General features: G+C 33.3%; 1 protein-coding gene across 3 annotated transcripts in view; it reads right to left on the bottom strand.

Annotated features, from left to right (window-relative positions):
* Positions 1–16897, bottom strand: part of LOC115877509 (atrial natriuretic peptide receptor 2-like) — a 335138-nt gene that overhangs the window by 314411 nt on the left and 3830 nt on the right. Inside the window, exon 2 of one of the 3 annotated variants that reach the window (XM_030893711.1) lies at positions 14622–14789. The exons of the other annotated variants lie outside the window; for them this stretch is intronic. The gene's annotated coding sequence lies outside the window, so the exon portion shown is untranslated. The remainder of the gene's footprint in view (positions 1–14621; positions 14790–16897) is intronic. 3 annotated transcript variants of the gene reach the window in all.

The following is a 16897-nucleotide window of genomic DNA, read 5'->3' as shown; positions in this document are numbered from 1 at the left end:
TAATAATCAACACAATTTAATAAAAAATAAAAACTAACGTAGAAATAACTTTGAAAGTGGTATAATGTGCTTATCAATCAAACTTACTTCTCTAACTGCAGTCAAAGGTAATAAAGGACCTTTATTGTCACGTTCTCGTTCAAAATACTTTATCAGTGAAGCTACAAGCTCGTTGCTTCGACTGTTTTAATGCTTCGGCATATTTTCAACACACAATTTCAAGAAATGCAATACAAAAACTCGAAAATTTGGTTCTTAAAAGAACTGTTTGTGCTTAAAAGTACAATTTTTTAAAAAAAATTACGAAAATAGGCAAAAAAACGAGAATTGCTCACAAAGATTCAACAACACGATATTATACAAAATAATGACTGACATTAGGATAAATGTCAAATAATAAACGACAACCTTGCTGAAAAAGGCGCAATGCAACCAACATAACGATAATAAAGTTCGGGTTAAACTAATTTTTGCAGCTTTAATCTAAATAAAATATCTGTTCCAATCATTTGCTCTATAAAGTAAAATGAAAAGCTGCTCGGTATCTTAAATTATACAACAAATTTAAACATTTTTGCCAAAATTTTATTTAGTCAGGTTTATAGACTTTAGTGTCAATGTCGATATTGATTGATGACGTGCATCGGAAAAAGTTTTGCGATTACTAATATAGAAATATACACACAACCAAACTTATATGGAATCATCTATTATTTTTCATAATTATTGAGACGTATGAAAATCTTGTGTTTATGAATAAAACTCAGTCCTTACCAATGACTTTTAATGAAAAATAATCCATATAGCAATAAAAAAAATTAATCAGTTCCCAAAATAAGCAAAATGGTATTTTTTTGTTTCCTAAAACGAAATAAAGATTTAAATTTTTAATGGCCAAAAAGCAAAAACAAAAAGAAAATTGATAATTTTAATACTCTTTGTTGCCTCCTCTAGCCCTTATGCAAGCTTCTATCCGCGCTGGCATGTTTCTTATTAAATTTTCAATATTGTCTTGGGGTATGTTTTCCCATTCTACTAATGCTACATCAATAAGCTGTGCAAGATTTCCTGGATTGTTTCGACGAGCTCTAACCCTTCTTTTGAGCTAGTCCCACAAGTGTTCGATAGGGTTTAGATCTGGTGAACATGCAGGCCACTCTAAAACTATGACACCTTCCGTTTCAAGACATTCTCTAGTCACTTTGCTGGTATGGGGAAGTGCACAATCGTACAAACAGTTAAAATTATTCCCAATTGCAGCTCTCCAAAAGCTAACGATAGGTTCTATCACCAAATCAACATATCTCCGACCCGTTAAAGTTTGTTGAAGTGGTAACAATGGAGTTTTTGCTCCCAGTATAATACCTCCCCAGAACATTACAGTTCCTCCTCTATATCTTGGCGTTAAAATAAACGTAGACTCGGCAGCCTGAAGTCTCGCTCGTCTTCCTGGAACTCTGAAAATCCGAATTCGATGGTTATCTGATCTTAGGCCAATTCTGGTCTCATCCGAAAAAAGAACATTTTGCCAATTCTCAGTTGTCCAGTTTTGATGTTGAAGGGATCAATTTAGCCGGTCAATTTTATTTTGCCGAGTTAACTGTGAGATCCGTAATTCTCTCCTACTGTAAAACCCTCGAGCACGAAGCCTTTTTCTTATGGTTTCAACTGAAACGTTCACACCTGTAGCTGCCAGAAGTTGTCTTTGTCGCTCTGGATGAGAAACATTGGGATTTATTCTAGCAATTTGACACACGGCCGTCTTGTTGTTCAGTTGTGACTCACTGACGGCTTTGTCTGGGCCTATCCTTGTGTGTTGCTAATTCCAAGTACCTTGCATATGTTTTCGATACAACACCCTGAGTAACGCCTACTATCTCTGCTACGTCTCTTTGGAGCATTCATTCTTCGGTGAGAGCAATAATTCTTCCCCTTTATACATAATCTGTTAATCCAACATAAGGCATTTTTTTAATTATTTTGGATCGAATGAAAATTACCGGACAATCATGCTTTTACTACTGAACACAAAATTCAAAAGAAAATAAATCGCGGCAGTCGTTTATTCTTTATTATCATGTTTATTTACAACAAAAAGCCTTATCTTAAAGTTGTATACCAATTTTTATCCTTGCAAGAAATTTACTCACAAATAAAGAGTGATTCCATATAAGTTTGGTTGTGTGTATGTTAAATATTGTCAAGGTGTGTGACGACATCTGTTGGCAGAGCATAAATTAGTGTACCCACGGAATCCGTAACAATATTATATCGTAATATCCAAATCTGGAACGCAACTTTTTCGGAAGAAGAAAACATTCGCCCAATGTGTAGGTACTATACCAGTCATGACCTATATGAATGCGAAACCAGAGGCCCGATTCTGTAAATATATTTCCTGTCTAGTGACTCATCAATCGTATACAAATAGTACAGGCTAGACAGGAAATTTCTTGCTACGGAGCTTACAGAATTCCACGGCAGGACACTTAAAACGGATATTATAAGAAATCTGCATGTAGCACAACGCTCGATGAAACGAAATATACTGGGAACTGGGAATAACCAAGAAAGGCCGTAAAAGTATTGTGGATACGACAAAAAATCCGGGTTATACATGTCATCTACAGAATTAAAACCCTTAAGGTAATGGACAGGGTACCTGGCAAGGACGGACAACAAATGGACCACAAAAATTACAGGATGGTATCCACGAGGAAATTGAGAGACCTAGAGGAAGACCAAATCTGAATGATATTAGGAAATTAGCAGGGATAACTTGGACCAGAAGAGCCAACAATAGACAGCAATGGTCCAGTTATAAAGAAATTATCTAAATATGCGAGGGAGGCTACACCATATTTAGAATTCCTGTATCCGCCCCTGTATACAACATTAGACTATAGTGTCAAATTATTATAAACTTTTTTTCCGATTTAGCTGAAATTTTGAATGGGCGTATAAGTAATTTAAAGAAAAATGAAGAAACATTACTAAAAATTGTATTAATCAATAAGAAATATGTAAAATGTAAAAATAAATATGTAAAAATTAAAAAATACGATTAAAAAAAAAGTCGCCTTGACTAGGATTCGAACCTGCCTTACTACGGCTCCAACGTCATAGCAGCGTAAAGTCCTACGCTTTAAACCACGCGGCCACCGAGGACTTGAAAGATTCTATGTAAAATTCTTACTTAAAAGATAATGTTTAGTGAAAGTACTTTTTTATTTATAAACATTTATTTAATTCTGTTTTTAGTATTTGTTTTTATAGCGGCAACAGACACATTATCTGTCAACATTTCAACTGTCTAGAACGGTTCATAAGATAGACCTTTGTGACAGATGGACGGACGGACAGCGAAGTCTTAGTAATAGGGTTCCCGTTTTTACCCTTTGGGTACGGAACCCTAAAAATAAGCTAAATGAACGTTACCAATATTTATTATATTGATTCACCCTGTACATAACAAAATAATGTTTTCAACTATACAATATAACAGAGGTTCACAGAGATCCAAGCATTCGGAATATCCTCGGGAATATCCAATATATAAAACATAATTGTTTAAATATTTATCGCTTGTCAAATTAACTACAGTATTAATGATTTTGTGATTAATGTTAACGATGACTACCCACCGCCCGGCTACCTCAATAGAATATTAATCTCAATTACAAGCAAAAACAATAATTAATACAACTGTAAAGGCTCGTAAAGTATAATTGTTTTTAGGAAAAAAAGTGAAAAACAAAGATAAGACAACAGTTTTATCATCAGTCTGAAATGTAATCAGTATGTTCCTTTTAGAACACATTTTAAGTTGTTCATATTTTGTCGCATATTAATAAATGTAGTAAAGAGAGACAGGAATAAATAAATATTTCAGTTTGATATGAAGAGCTTGATGTACGACATTGAAAAATATTTTGTTTTAAACTTATCAGTACGAAATTAAAAATAACTATTTCTTAACTCTTTCTCAGATTTTTTTTTAAATAAATATAATTAAAGCAATTATTGAAGAAGCAATTTAATTAAGAAAATATCTTACGTGTAATTAAATTTATTTAATAAAATTAAAGATTTAAAAAGTAATTTATTTATATTTGATATGCAACAACATATTTATAGTACAATACAACATATTAAATTGCAGAATACCAAAACTGCAAAGTTGACAATACATTAAATACATTGATAAATAAATGAACAATGTAATAGGTACCGTATGATCGAAAAAAAAACGGTGTCAAAGACGGCTAAGGTTTGACAATCGATTAAATCGAAGAAACAAATAAACAATTTGCCGAAGTGCTTTCCGAAAATTAAAAAAAGTGCGAAAATCAAAGCTATATAGTACTTAAGATATTTAGTGCTTAAAGGTTCATTAAAACATGTGTCATCCATTCTGAAGTAGTTTTTAAGGTCATCTGTCGCACTAGTTCTTAATTTTCGCACTAACTTGATCTTGATACGAGATAATGTATCACGTTGTAACATCCAATCTTTCACCCAGAAACGCTTTTTTGTCTTTGTAATTGGCTCTTGTAATAACAAAAGCACGATAAATTTGTACCGCTAGCTTTTTTTCCTAGCGTTATTATTTAAAAAAAAATTCACTTCAGAGAAGAAAGATCATTGGATTAAAACTGACGATATGTTTGTGTGTGAGGCGAAAGCACAGTTTTCCTGCAGTTCAAAAACTGACAGTCCCAAAACTAAAGATTGCATCGTTCGACGTACCCATAGATTTAGTAAGAACAGATATTACATTAGACATTTTAACCCGATCAAACAATCGGAGGTTGACTACGTACTGTAAAAATCAACTGAGATAGAGAAGGCGACATTGCCGCATCTCAAATTTGCGCTCTCCTCAGTTTGATTTGCAGAAAAGGTGACTTTAAAACCTTCACCGGATATCAATAAATCTCAATTTCTTAATTAAATTAATAGTTTATTTTTAAAGAAGCATGCGTAATAATATGTTATTAACCAGAAGATATATGCGTTACTATTAAAGGACATGTTTACTGTTTAATGTGCTGAAACGTCTAGAACTATTGGCAACGTCGCTGCTAGTCTTCCAGAATGAAATGAGCCGTCCGTCCCACCACCCCTCGCGACGGCCCTTGGTCCGTTATAGCGTACTACGTTTAGCTTGCAGTGTGTTTGAAGTCGGAATCAAGACGAAAGTGAACTTTTAGTGTTTTTCGGTGGTTTTTGTTTTTGTTTAACGTACTTTTGAATCTGCGAATTCAGTATGGTACGACAGTGTCAAGTGTGTGGAAAAATAAGCTCAAATTACCCGAATTTGTCTTTTCACAGGTGGGTATTGTTTTCGTCATTGTACATAGGCGTCCCACAAGGGAGCCTCTCACAATCAAAATAATTTCTAATTATATTTGTAATAATTAATCTATTAAACAAGAACGTAGTAGCCAGTAATTGAATTATAATTCGTCCCAATGACTACCTAACTGTTGTAGATCATAACAAATTTGAATATAAACGTTGCATTTGAAATTTTATGATAAGCCAGAAAGTGACATTTTTTTCTTAAAATTGCGTCATTTCTGGTCATTATATACGATATTCTAAATTTTTATTATATCTGCCCCTTCGGCCTTGTTTAGACAAGTCTGTTGAACTTAATGCAGAGAATAAGCATATATGTAGGGGTTAGGCCTTAATAATTTTTTGCTTCTTGTATTTTGTTTATTTATACATACCCTACCAAGCCTTGAGCTCCATCTACGGTAATGTAGATGAAGCAAACGTAATTCATTATTATGCGACAGAAATCCCATACTGTAGCACACATGTGTGATACTTTTAATGAATCAATTTTCAATTTTCTCATTAAATATTGATTTTAGGTATAGGAAGTTATTAATAATACAAGATTAAACAACTATTACACAGTACTTGGCAGGAAGCTATCGATTGCGAACTAAATCGTTACTAATCACTAATTTTGAACTTCTTTTTAAGATCAAAAATGGTAAAACTAAAACCTAAACTATCATTTCAGATTAAACGGGAATTTCTAAATAATGTTGCCTATTCTAAACAAGAAAAATTTATTTATAAGTTTTATAACATCTCTAATTAAATTTGGAAGCAAAGAATATTTCTGTTTGCTGTAGGTAATTTTCTCAGGGAAAATACGAAAATAAAAATGACTTTTTAAGTCAAAAAAAGTCTACAACTTTAGTTTGAAAATATGTTCCGGCCACCTATGTTTACAAAAATGTCTAAAATGTGCTTTACCATTCCCTCCATATTCTGAAAAAAAATTGAAAGAAATGTCACCAACCACAAACCTAATATAGAACTGTTTCGGAAGCCTGAGTCACCCTGTGAATATTCAAAAGTAACTGAAAGTTTATATAGAAGTAACTGAAAGTTTAAATTGAAAATCGACGTTAGAGCGATTTTCGAAAACCACCTACTAACGTTTCAACATAGGTATATGTGGGATATTAATTATATTATTATATTAGACCTTATAACAAACACATCTGACGAAAAAGTGTTAATGTAGTATATCAATATGGAGTATAAATTTTACTAATTAATTTACTTTTACTTTACTAATTAAATGCTTTCCAAAAAACGATACGCCACTGACCATTAGAACAATCGAAATGCTCCTAGTTGCCGGGGTCGGAAATTTTAGACTTCTCTGTCTCTTCTGTCCTTGTTTGATACATTGGAATGTTTGATACACTACCAACGAGTATTTATGAATGAGATGTTCGGTCTATCTTTATAATGTCTTTGGACGTACCTAACTGCATTGTGTGTGGCCTGACAAACTTTAGATCTTCAGTTCAGATCGTACAGTCCTAGAATTGCCGGCGAACTATACGTGAATGGACACCTTTAGTTTTTCTAACGTTAGATCTGCAAGACCAAGGCCAAGACCAAGACCAATGCAAGACTTACGCAAGATCAAGACCCAGAATGAAAGATTTGCGTTTTTTGTCGATTTTTTTTTTATTTACGTGTGGCTTATTAATTAACTGAGCCCAAACTAGAGGTGTGTAGTTCGTGAACGAACTAGTTTCAATGAACTATACTCCCGACCCGGGAATGAAAGGAACTAATTCCCGGTTTCTCAAAGAACTGGTTCCTCAAGACCTATTCCGGGATCGAGTGTATATATAATAATATGCGACGGCGACGGATCGGCCAGCGCGATAGTAGCCAGATACTAGGCAGGAGTAGGGAATGCCAGCCGTATGCTATCGGATCCAGACCTATAGGAACTAAATAAAAGACTAGTTTACACACAGATCGGCCAGCGCGATCGTAGCCCGATGCTAGGCGGGACTGGAGAGTGTCAACCGTATGTTACCTGTCCCGGGCTGAAAGAACTGAAAGGAACTAAGAGAACTAATTAAAAGACTAGTTCACGAGAATGTATTCAGTTAGCAGATCCGAGATATAAAACAAGGCGACTACGATGGATTTGACCTTGTATATTGCTACAGCCGGCGTTTGATGTTTAGTTTGTTCTTTAAATATTTTATGGGAATGTTTCACTTTAGGTCCCTAAAATTAAGAAATATCTAATAAAACGAAGTAGATATTCTGAATTTTTAGACAAAAACAAAAAGCTTGAAGTGAGGAAAAATGCAATTTTTCGTAAACTTCATATTATTTGCTCCAATTGATTTGTGATATAGTTTTTTAAACTTTGATTTGAGTTATTTTTTTTATCCGCAACTACACGTCTCGTTATATTTCCCCGTACATTATAAAAATTACACAGATCATACTGTGAATAATTCTGGCTGACAACGAAACCCATTAGAAAGCAACGGGGATGTCAATGTTAGTCGGGAACTATTGTGAACTAAAGACCTAGTTAAAGGAACTATTCCTCTAGAGGAACTAGAACTAAGAAACTAGTTCCTCTCAAGGAACTAAAATTCCCACCTCTAGCTGAAACCAACTGTTTTTAGTCATTAATTCTTTCCAATTCTTAAATATGTACTCATTTTAGAGTCCACTAGCTTTACCCTTTTTTATTATACACAATCAATAAAACTAAGGATATGTACCTTTCTGGTTAACCGAACAAAGAAATAGTTAGTTATTTGTCTTAACTTTCCAATAATTAACAATAATTATTTTTCTGTTGGCCTGTTGTGATTAGTCATTTGGTTCATTCGGGTAACCTACTTACTATTTCAGAAAAATGCGGCGTTATTACCACATATTATTTACGTGTTACAGATAATAGAATTATTGGGTACGACTGTTATACGAGGGTACTTTTAATAATAATAAATATATACAGTAAATACGATAAAAACGGCGTTTGTTGGCTTAGAAATAAGAAGTCAAGTTTGCAAGCGATTCTTACCGAACTATCTATGTACTTCGTTTAAGAAAGATTATTTACGAAAATTTTTCACGTTTTTTTTCAAGCTCCGTCAAGAAATTTTGTTAGCAAGCCACAGATTCGAATTCAGTACCCCAAAAAAATATAGCAAATAGGGAAAATTAGAACTACCCCAAACCCCAAAACTTTCCCCCAAGAGGTTTTTTTGAATACAAATTACTAGACTATGATTTTATTATTTCACAAATCACATCAGTATATTTTCGTTCGTTTTAAATCGTTTGTTGTATCAAATAATTACCAAAATATTGTCCATAATAAACAAAAAAAAATAGCTAAATTGTTGTGTATTGTTACATCACATTGTGTAGGAGCTTATCTATAGAGTTGACGTGTTTTGTTTGAACAGAATTTACACGTGCCGAGGGTATTGTTTTGTTAATTGAACTTACGGAAAATTTTCAAGTAACATAAATAAGCTTCGAAAGAGTAATAATAAATGGAGTAAGTATATAATATGACGTTTTTGCGTGTAAGGATTTATTTAAATGCGTCAGGTAGATATTAAATTACTATACTTAACATATTTTGTAGGGCTTCTATAGACCACAAAAAGTCGGCAGGTGAAAATAAGTAGGTATTAGTGAAAATAAATTGTCTATAGACTGTGCTATAAGCTTGGTGCATTCCACGTGCATTCTCCGCCGGTGCTGCCACCATCGGAGAATATCGTAAACAACCGGCATATACAGGGTGGTTCGAACTGTATTCCGGAAACTTCGGCAGCATATTCTGCAGATAAAAATAAGTTAAAAAGTTCGTATAAATGTACGTTCTAAAATGCTTAGTTTCGGAGATACAGGATGTAGAAGTTTCATTTTTATTTCGATTTTTTCCAAATAATTTATGAAGTAACTTCAATATTTGGATGAAAATTGGTGTCTGGGAGTTTTTTGACATAAGAAATTTGGGGATTTTCATGTCAATATGACTCCTACTATGTAGAGGGCGCCACCTACATATTTTTTAACTGGTTCGAAGAGTAATAACTTTTCGTCCCTACCTGTATAAAACTACTGAGTAAAAAAAAATTCATTTACGACTTTTATTACATAAAAAGGGTAAAAATATCTTGGTAAAAATCGCTCAGAGTAATGGTTCTCGATATATTTGGAATCGAAATTATCTATACCTGTCATCATTGACATAAATTAAACATGTTGACTAAATAGTTATTAGACTGAGCTCATAAATTTGAAATGTTTTTGTACCAAAAGTTCAACAAAAATTGTTTTATCATCATTTTTTTGCAGAAAAAATATGATTAATTTAAAAAAATAAAAATTTCCCAAGTTTATTATTTCAGTGAAATAACTATCTATTCAATGTGTTTATTTTTCGTTAATAATGGCATGTATTGACTATTTCCATTCTAAATATCTTGAGAACGGTTACTCGAATCGATTTTTACCAAGAGACATTTTTACGTAAAAACTCATGGAAATGTATATTTTTTCAGTCGGTAGTTTTATACCGGTACGGACGAAAAGTTATTACTCTTCAAAACAGTTAAAACACATGTAGGTGGCGCCCCCTACAAATAGGAGTCATTTTGCCATCAAAATCAAATTTCTCGTGTCACAAAACTCCCAGACAACAATTTTCATTGAAATATTGACGTTACTTCAGAAATTATTTGGAAAAAATCGAAATAAAAATGAAACTTCTACACCTTGTGTCTCCGAAACTAAGCATTTTAGGACAGACATTTATACGAACTTTTTTACTTATTTTTATCTGCAGAATATGCTGCCGAAGTTTCCGGAATACAGTTTGGACCACTCTGTATACGAGTTTAAATACAAAGTATAATTTGTGAAAATTTCTAAAAATAAAAATAAAGAAGTAAATATTTTGATATGTTCAGAAGGTCTCACTTGTATTATAATTTATTATTCAAGCTAATAAAACTTTTTAGAAGAGTTCAACTACGGTAGTTAGCATAGTTTTAAGCACCGATTTTGCTAGCGGAGACATAACTGGGGCGATTTCGGTTATAAAGAATTTTTCGGAATTTTTTTAAAGGTACATAATTACAATTTCTGAAGATGTTCATAAAAAATTTGAGCACTAGTTGATTAAAACAAGTATACCGTTAATATTGCAAATTATAATTTATCCTCTCATAGTATATGCCTATATTTAATTTTTTGATTATGTAATGGGCACTTTGTTTACTGACTTGTTTTGTCGAACTGCTTGAATTCATTTTTGCTTTTGATCAAATCGGTGAGAAGCTGTGAAGCTATAAAAAGTTGTTTGGGGAGATTTGAATATCAGGGAACGTTGAGTTATTGAATGTTATTGCACCCAACAACGCCCTAATTACGCTCTCCTTTACGTGTTAACATTTTTTCGACAATTTGATTAACATTTGAAATTGTCACAACACAAAGCGACGCCCAGTTCGGGTTCTTTTTCGCTCCGAAACAGCTTGACATCACACAAATCTCGAAAAAAACTCCTTTCTCAAAAAACTATTTTTGAGAAAGTCGATAGTATTGTGAGTTTGATTCACCCTGTAGCGTACACCATAGGACTGCTCATTCAGCCAAAAGTGTCTGCCAGGTGCATGCGAAAACTCCTCGCTTTGTGACGTCATTGTAGTCCTTGTCATTGTTATTAGTCCTTATTCGGCAACCAATAATACACACACGTGCATTATTGGTTGCCGGATGCAAAACGTTCATTATTTTGTTTATTTATTTAAACACCTTATATGTATGCAGTATAGAAAATTAAATGTATAAATCGTATTAAATACTCGGATAATGCATTTTTAAGAACAGCAGTTCCCAGCATCATCTTTTGCAGGCATTCTTTTTAGAGTACTTCCATATTTTGCTTTAAAATAATTAATAAACAATATCGTAGGCACTTAGTAAGCACTTTGTGACAATCCACAACACAAAATGAACGTATTTATACACTCTATAGCTCTAAAAACTTTAAAAACACCTTTTTCATAATTAAAATTGACAAAATAATTAACTCAAAATTTCTCAGCTGTTATTTTTATAAGTTTACCATAGGCAACTAATAATACACACTATCATGACAAGGACTACAATGACGTCACAACTGTCAGCTGAAGCGCGGGAAGAGGCGAACGTACGTCTTATGAGGATGAGCAATCCTATTAATTTACCGTTCTTGGTGTACACCATGTGTACAGCCTCCTTTCAAAAGTCAAACGGAGAGGTGAACATCTTTTTTTAACTTTTAAACTCAAAAGTAACTCGAGAAGTAACTCTTAAACTTACTCTTAACTCCTTTTGATTTATTTGGAAAATGAAAAATAAAAAATAAAATTATATTTATTTTATCGAGATCTACCACCCTTAAAATAGTTTAAGGGTCCATCGGAAAAACATGATAAGCGCCATTTTACTAATTTTACAGGAGAGCACCGCACAGCTGATGGTTATCAGGTTCTTTCTGTATATTTATATTTACTAGGCATATATCACAGGATTAAACAACTTATTGCCCTGCAGAGTATAGGTATACATTTTGTAGGGACCAGTTAGATCTACTCTCGGATCTACTATAATATTGTAATATCCTAAAATTAAGAAATTGGCGTTTATCAAGTTATTTCCCTGGATCCTTCATTTAAGAAATTTCAGGTGGCCCAAGACTAGTTTTATAATACGTAATTTACAGAGAAAAATGAATTAATATTATGCATCTTAATCTGTAGGGAGATCCACTCGGAGATCCATAACAATTCGATAATTGTTTGACTGTATGAAATATAATTACAGCCTTACAAGGCAAACCTGACAGAATTATGTGTACATTTCAGAACTGGAAAGGATGAATTATTCAATTCTACTTAATTAAAATTTTCATCTTTACCAGAGCAAGTCTGCAAATATCACAAGCCGAAGAAACAGGATAATTACATGTCGCGATAAACTTTCAATATTAACTTCAGAGAAATAATTAAACCTAGAAAAGTTTTAAATACTTGTTGGTACAACCACAGATTAGGTATACTCTATGTATACAGATAAAAATCTTATCCCTAATTCGTGGTACGAAAATTGTTTTTATGACGATGTGCAAACGAGTAAAATTTCCTGTGCGCAAAAATAAACTCGCGTAAAATAACAATAAACAGCGTAATAGAGAGATATTGCTAAACCGCATAGCGTGCATGGACGTTAATAAGGCCAGATGTTATTTCCTTTACGTGAGGTGGTATTAACTCTCTTCATTTATAGTTATCGGATCGGAAAGAATTCTGTTCGCGTCGCGTCCGCTATTTAACTTAACCTAACTTTGAATTTAAAACTTTGAAATTGTTTTGTATACTAGGTATTTTAAAACTAAAGTGCTAAAGTGCTTATTTCCAGTGCTTCATTGTTCAACGTCTACCAGTGGGTTTAGGGCAACAAGCAACTAATTCTCTTAGAAGGGCTAAGTCGTCATCTGCTGTAAACCTAAGCCTCTTTATAGGTTCTTTAATATTGGAAGAGGTAGAATCCATATTTTGGACCATATTTATTTAATTAAAACTAATCCCAGCTACTTAAATATCAAATTACCTAATAAAACTAAAGTAATAATTCAAAGCAATTCAAACATAACCTAAAATAAAAGATCTCGCCGCTCGCCGGCCGGCCCCGGTTGTCAAATGTACCCGCACATACCCATTTAAGCAATTTTTAAACGTTATTTTGAAATAGCGCTTGGTGTAATTGATCCGCAAATTACGTCAGGCGGTAACGTTATTAGCGGGTGTTCCGTTAAAAATTGACTCGCGCATATCGTAACCATGATAAGGTACGCGTAAATACTGCATGACGCTATTCGGTTTTCCGATATCTCTCTAATAACTGTGCCGGTCAGGCGCTATGCACAATTTTAGAGGCCATAAGTGGGAGTGCTATGTGCGCAAACTAGTAACCTAACTAGTACCCGATTCCGAAAATTGGAACCACGAAAAACTATAAAGAAAAAATAAAGTTTATAATCTGTATGATCTCTGGTACAGTAGTGACATTTCAGTGGGGTCAGTGCAAATCAAAGCCGGGTAGGAAAAAATCGAGCATTAATATTATTTATCATTATTGTTATTCGTTGAATATGTTACAGTGAAAGTCGGAAATTCAGTGATTGTTAACATTCACTAGGAAATGCTAACAATTACGCATTGGACCAGTAAATGTGGTATTTTAAAGAGATTTGTCGACTTTTCCTAGTAATTTCTAACATTCACTATATATAGTGAAAGTAACATTTACTAAAGGTTGCCAGTAAAAGTTATTCTGTTGTACAGGGCGACTGTCGTGAGGAAGATTGTTGTTGGAAGTTAGAACAAATAAAACTTTTAAGAATATTGGATCAACTCGATATTCAAGCTGATCCACATATCTCAAAATTACAATTTACTTCTTTAGTATATTTATTAAAAATTATAGAAAATAACGATACCCTTCTAAAAATATCAAAAGAGAAAACATAGTAAATATTTTGAAGTGTACAAAACAATTAAATAAAAACATTTATAAACATAAGATTACTTATTGGTACAAGGTGTTTTTTTAATAAAGTTCTTCACCGTGGACAAAATACAGTATGCTCGAATTTTCTTCAACGGGAGTTATTCGTTTTTTCAAACCCGCTACTTTAAGCATATCAAAACGTTTAATAGGTTCCTTAATATATTTTTCTCTTGCACACTTAACTTTTACTATGATTTCATTATATTGCAAAAATGAAAAACAAGCATTATTACATTTTTGCGAATGCTTAGTTTGGCTTATTTTTTCACAGAAAATTTCTTCCATAGGGAAAATACCGCACAGCACTTTTTACAACGATAACAAAACTATTATACATAACCACACAAAAAACAATGCGGATTTACGCCAGATGTCCGTCAACGTTGCCAACGTTTAGCCCAAATTAATGTTATCCTTATATTGCCCTATTATTCAACTTATCCTTATTTATTCTTATATTTTACAACATATGGCAACCGCGCTAACTGAATCTTTCAAACTCACTGCCATCGTCCAGGGAATGTTAGCATTCACTAGTAAAAGTTGGTTTCAAAAACTGCAGTTGAATTTTTACTGGCGTAGTCTTAGTAAATCAGTGAATGTGAGCTTTTTTACTAGTAATTTTTAACAATCACTGATTTCCAACTTTTACTGTAACAAATACAATTCCAACAGAAACAACACACATTTTCAAACCTAAAATTAGCTAAGTATGCAGTTAGAAAGAGAGTTATGGCCTCTCTCCCGCCCAGGCAGGTGTTTTGATTTAAGACCTCAGGTACTTTCTTCACATTTCTTCGAAAAACGTGCCGTTGCGAGCGTCCGCCTGGGTCGGCCCTGAATAGCTTCCTTCTCTAGAACAAATAATAGCGAACGATGGAGAATGGAACATTTTTTCTGTTGTCGACGACATTCCTTATTTCAAACGTTTCAATACGAATTGTGCAAAAATCGAGGAAAAATACAATGTAAAGCAATTATGACAAGAAATTATCCAATTCAAGTCCAATTTTTATTAGTAACTCTCGTTTTAAGTAGTATTTCTCGAGGTATGTATTTCTATTGCTTTTTCTTGTGACATTTTTGCACGCTTCTAGGGATCATTATATTTGGCAACAAATAAAAACTTATCTATTTATCAATATAGTATAATATTTATCCACGTGTAACACAAAAAGTATTGAATTTATTTTAAAATTCCTTACGTACTTACCTATTAAAAAGCAATATTGCTACAAGGACAGAAAAAAAAACGTCTCGTCTCATATAGACAAAGTTTACTTACTAATCTGTAAACTATAAGTTGTATTAATTTTTTATACCGTATGATCGAATAAAAACGGCGTCAGCGATGGCTATGAATCCGATGACAATCGATGACATTTCCCATATAAATCTATACTACAATACGTCTGCTGGATCTGTGTCTATGAAAGGAATGCGGACAAAAACATTTAAATAAACAGCAATATATTTTATACGTCGACTTGACGAGTACGTCACCGCAAATCGCTCCGCCCACTCATTTTATTGGCTACTTGCAAATTTGTCGAATTTTTATTGACGGGACGCGTCGTCTAATTTTTTACGAAAAACATAGAGAGAATATCGTTTCCCCTCTCACGTATACCCCGTAGCTACAGAACGGGCAGACGTACTATAATATATGTATATAAAATCCTTAGTGACTGACTCACTGATTATTCACGATCCTGCTCAAACCACTCAACGTAAGAAGCTCAATTTTGGCATACAGGTTGATTCTAGGGTGTAGAATAGAGGTTCGATAAAAAGGGATTTTTCGAAATTCCAGTTCCAAGGGGGTGAAACCACCCCTCAAATATTACAATATTTTTTATTTAAAAAACGGTCAAGTCTCCGAAAAACGCTTAAACAACTATATTTTATTTTGTTTTTTTACATATTTTAAGATTTTTTTAAAATGTATACAGGGTGTTTCGAAAAATCTGGTCATTGATTAATCACGATCCTGCTTAAAGCGCTTGACGTAAAAAGTTGATTTTTGGAAAACAGATTGCCTTTAGGGTGTAGATGTTCGATAAGAAGGGATTTTTCGAAACTCGAATTCTAAGGAGGTGAAACCACCCCTCAAATATTAGAATACTTTTATTTAACAACCAGTGAATTTTTCGGAAAAACTCTTAAACACGTATATTTTATTTTGTTGTTTTACATATTTTGGGATTTTTTAAAAATTTGTACAGGTTTCATAAATAATGAGTAATCACGATTTTGCTTAAACTGCTTGACGTTTAAAGCTGATTTTTGGCAAACGGACTGACTGTGGGGTGTAGAAGTTCGATAAGGAGGGGTTTCTCGAATCTCAAATTCCAAAGGGGTGAAAACGCCCCTCAAATATTACAATATTTGTTATTTAAAAAACGGTTAGTCTTTCGGGAAAACGCTTGGACACGCATAATTTATTTTGATTTTTTACATATTTTAAAATTTTTTTAAAATCATACAGGGTGTTCCAAAAAGTTGGGTTATTGATTAACCACGATTCTGCTTAAACTGCTTGACGTAAAAAGCTTATTTTTGGGAAACGGATTTTTCGAAAGTCAAATTCCAACGAGATGAAACTACCCCTCAAATATTACCAAATTATACAAATAATATCGCCATATTGTTTTTTCTCATGCTGACATAAATGTGAGAAAATTTTATCCAGTTTGTATGTTAATGGAAATTCTTGTTGTGCTTTATCATCACCATTACAAATAATTAATTCGACGCGAACGAAGTCGCGGGTACACGCTAGTTTGCATGTAAAATGACAGCGATCTTTATATCATAGCCATCGCTAACGCCGTTTTTATTCGATCATACGATATTTTCGTATATTCGAGTATATTCTCTAATTATTGTTATGATGGAAGTAAAAAAAACAGATTAACTAGCTTGGTAAAGCACGGTATGGATCGATTCCTAAAAAAATCGG

Source organism: Sitophilus oryzae, unplaced genomic scaffold (assembly GCF_002938485.1).
Source record: "Sitophilus oryzae breed Bouriz unplaced genomic scaffold, Soryzae_2.0 scaffold_1494_pilon_pilon, whole genome shotgun sequence".
Lineage (NCBI taxonomy): Eukaryota > Metazoa > Arthropoda > Insecta > Coleoptera > Curculionidae > Sitophilus > Sitophilus oryzae.
The sequence above is the reverse complement of the archived record's forward strand: the minus strand, read 5'-3'. Positions and strand labels throughout refer to the sequence as shown.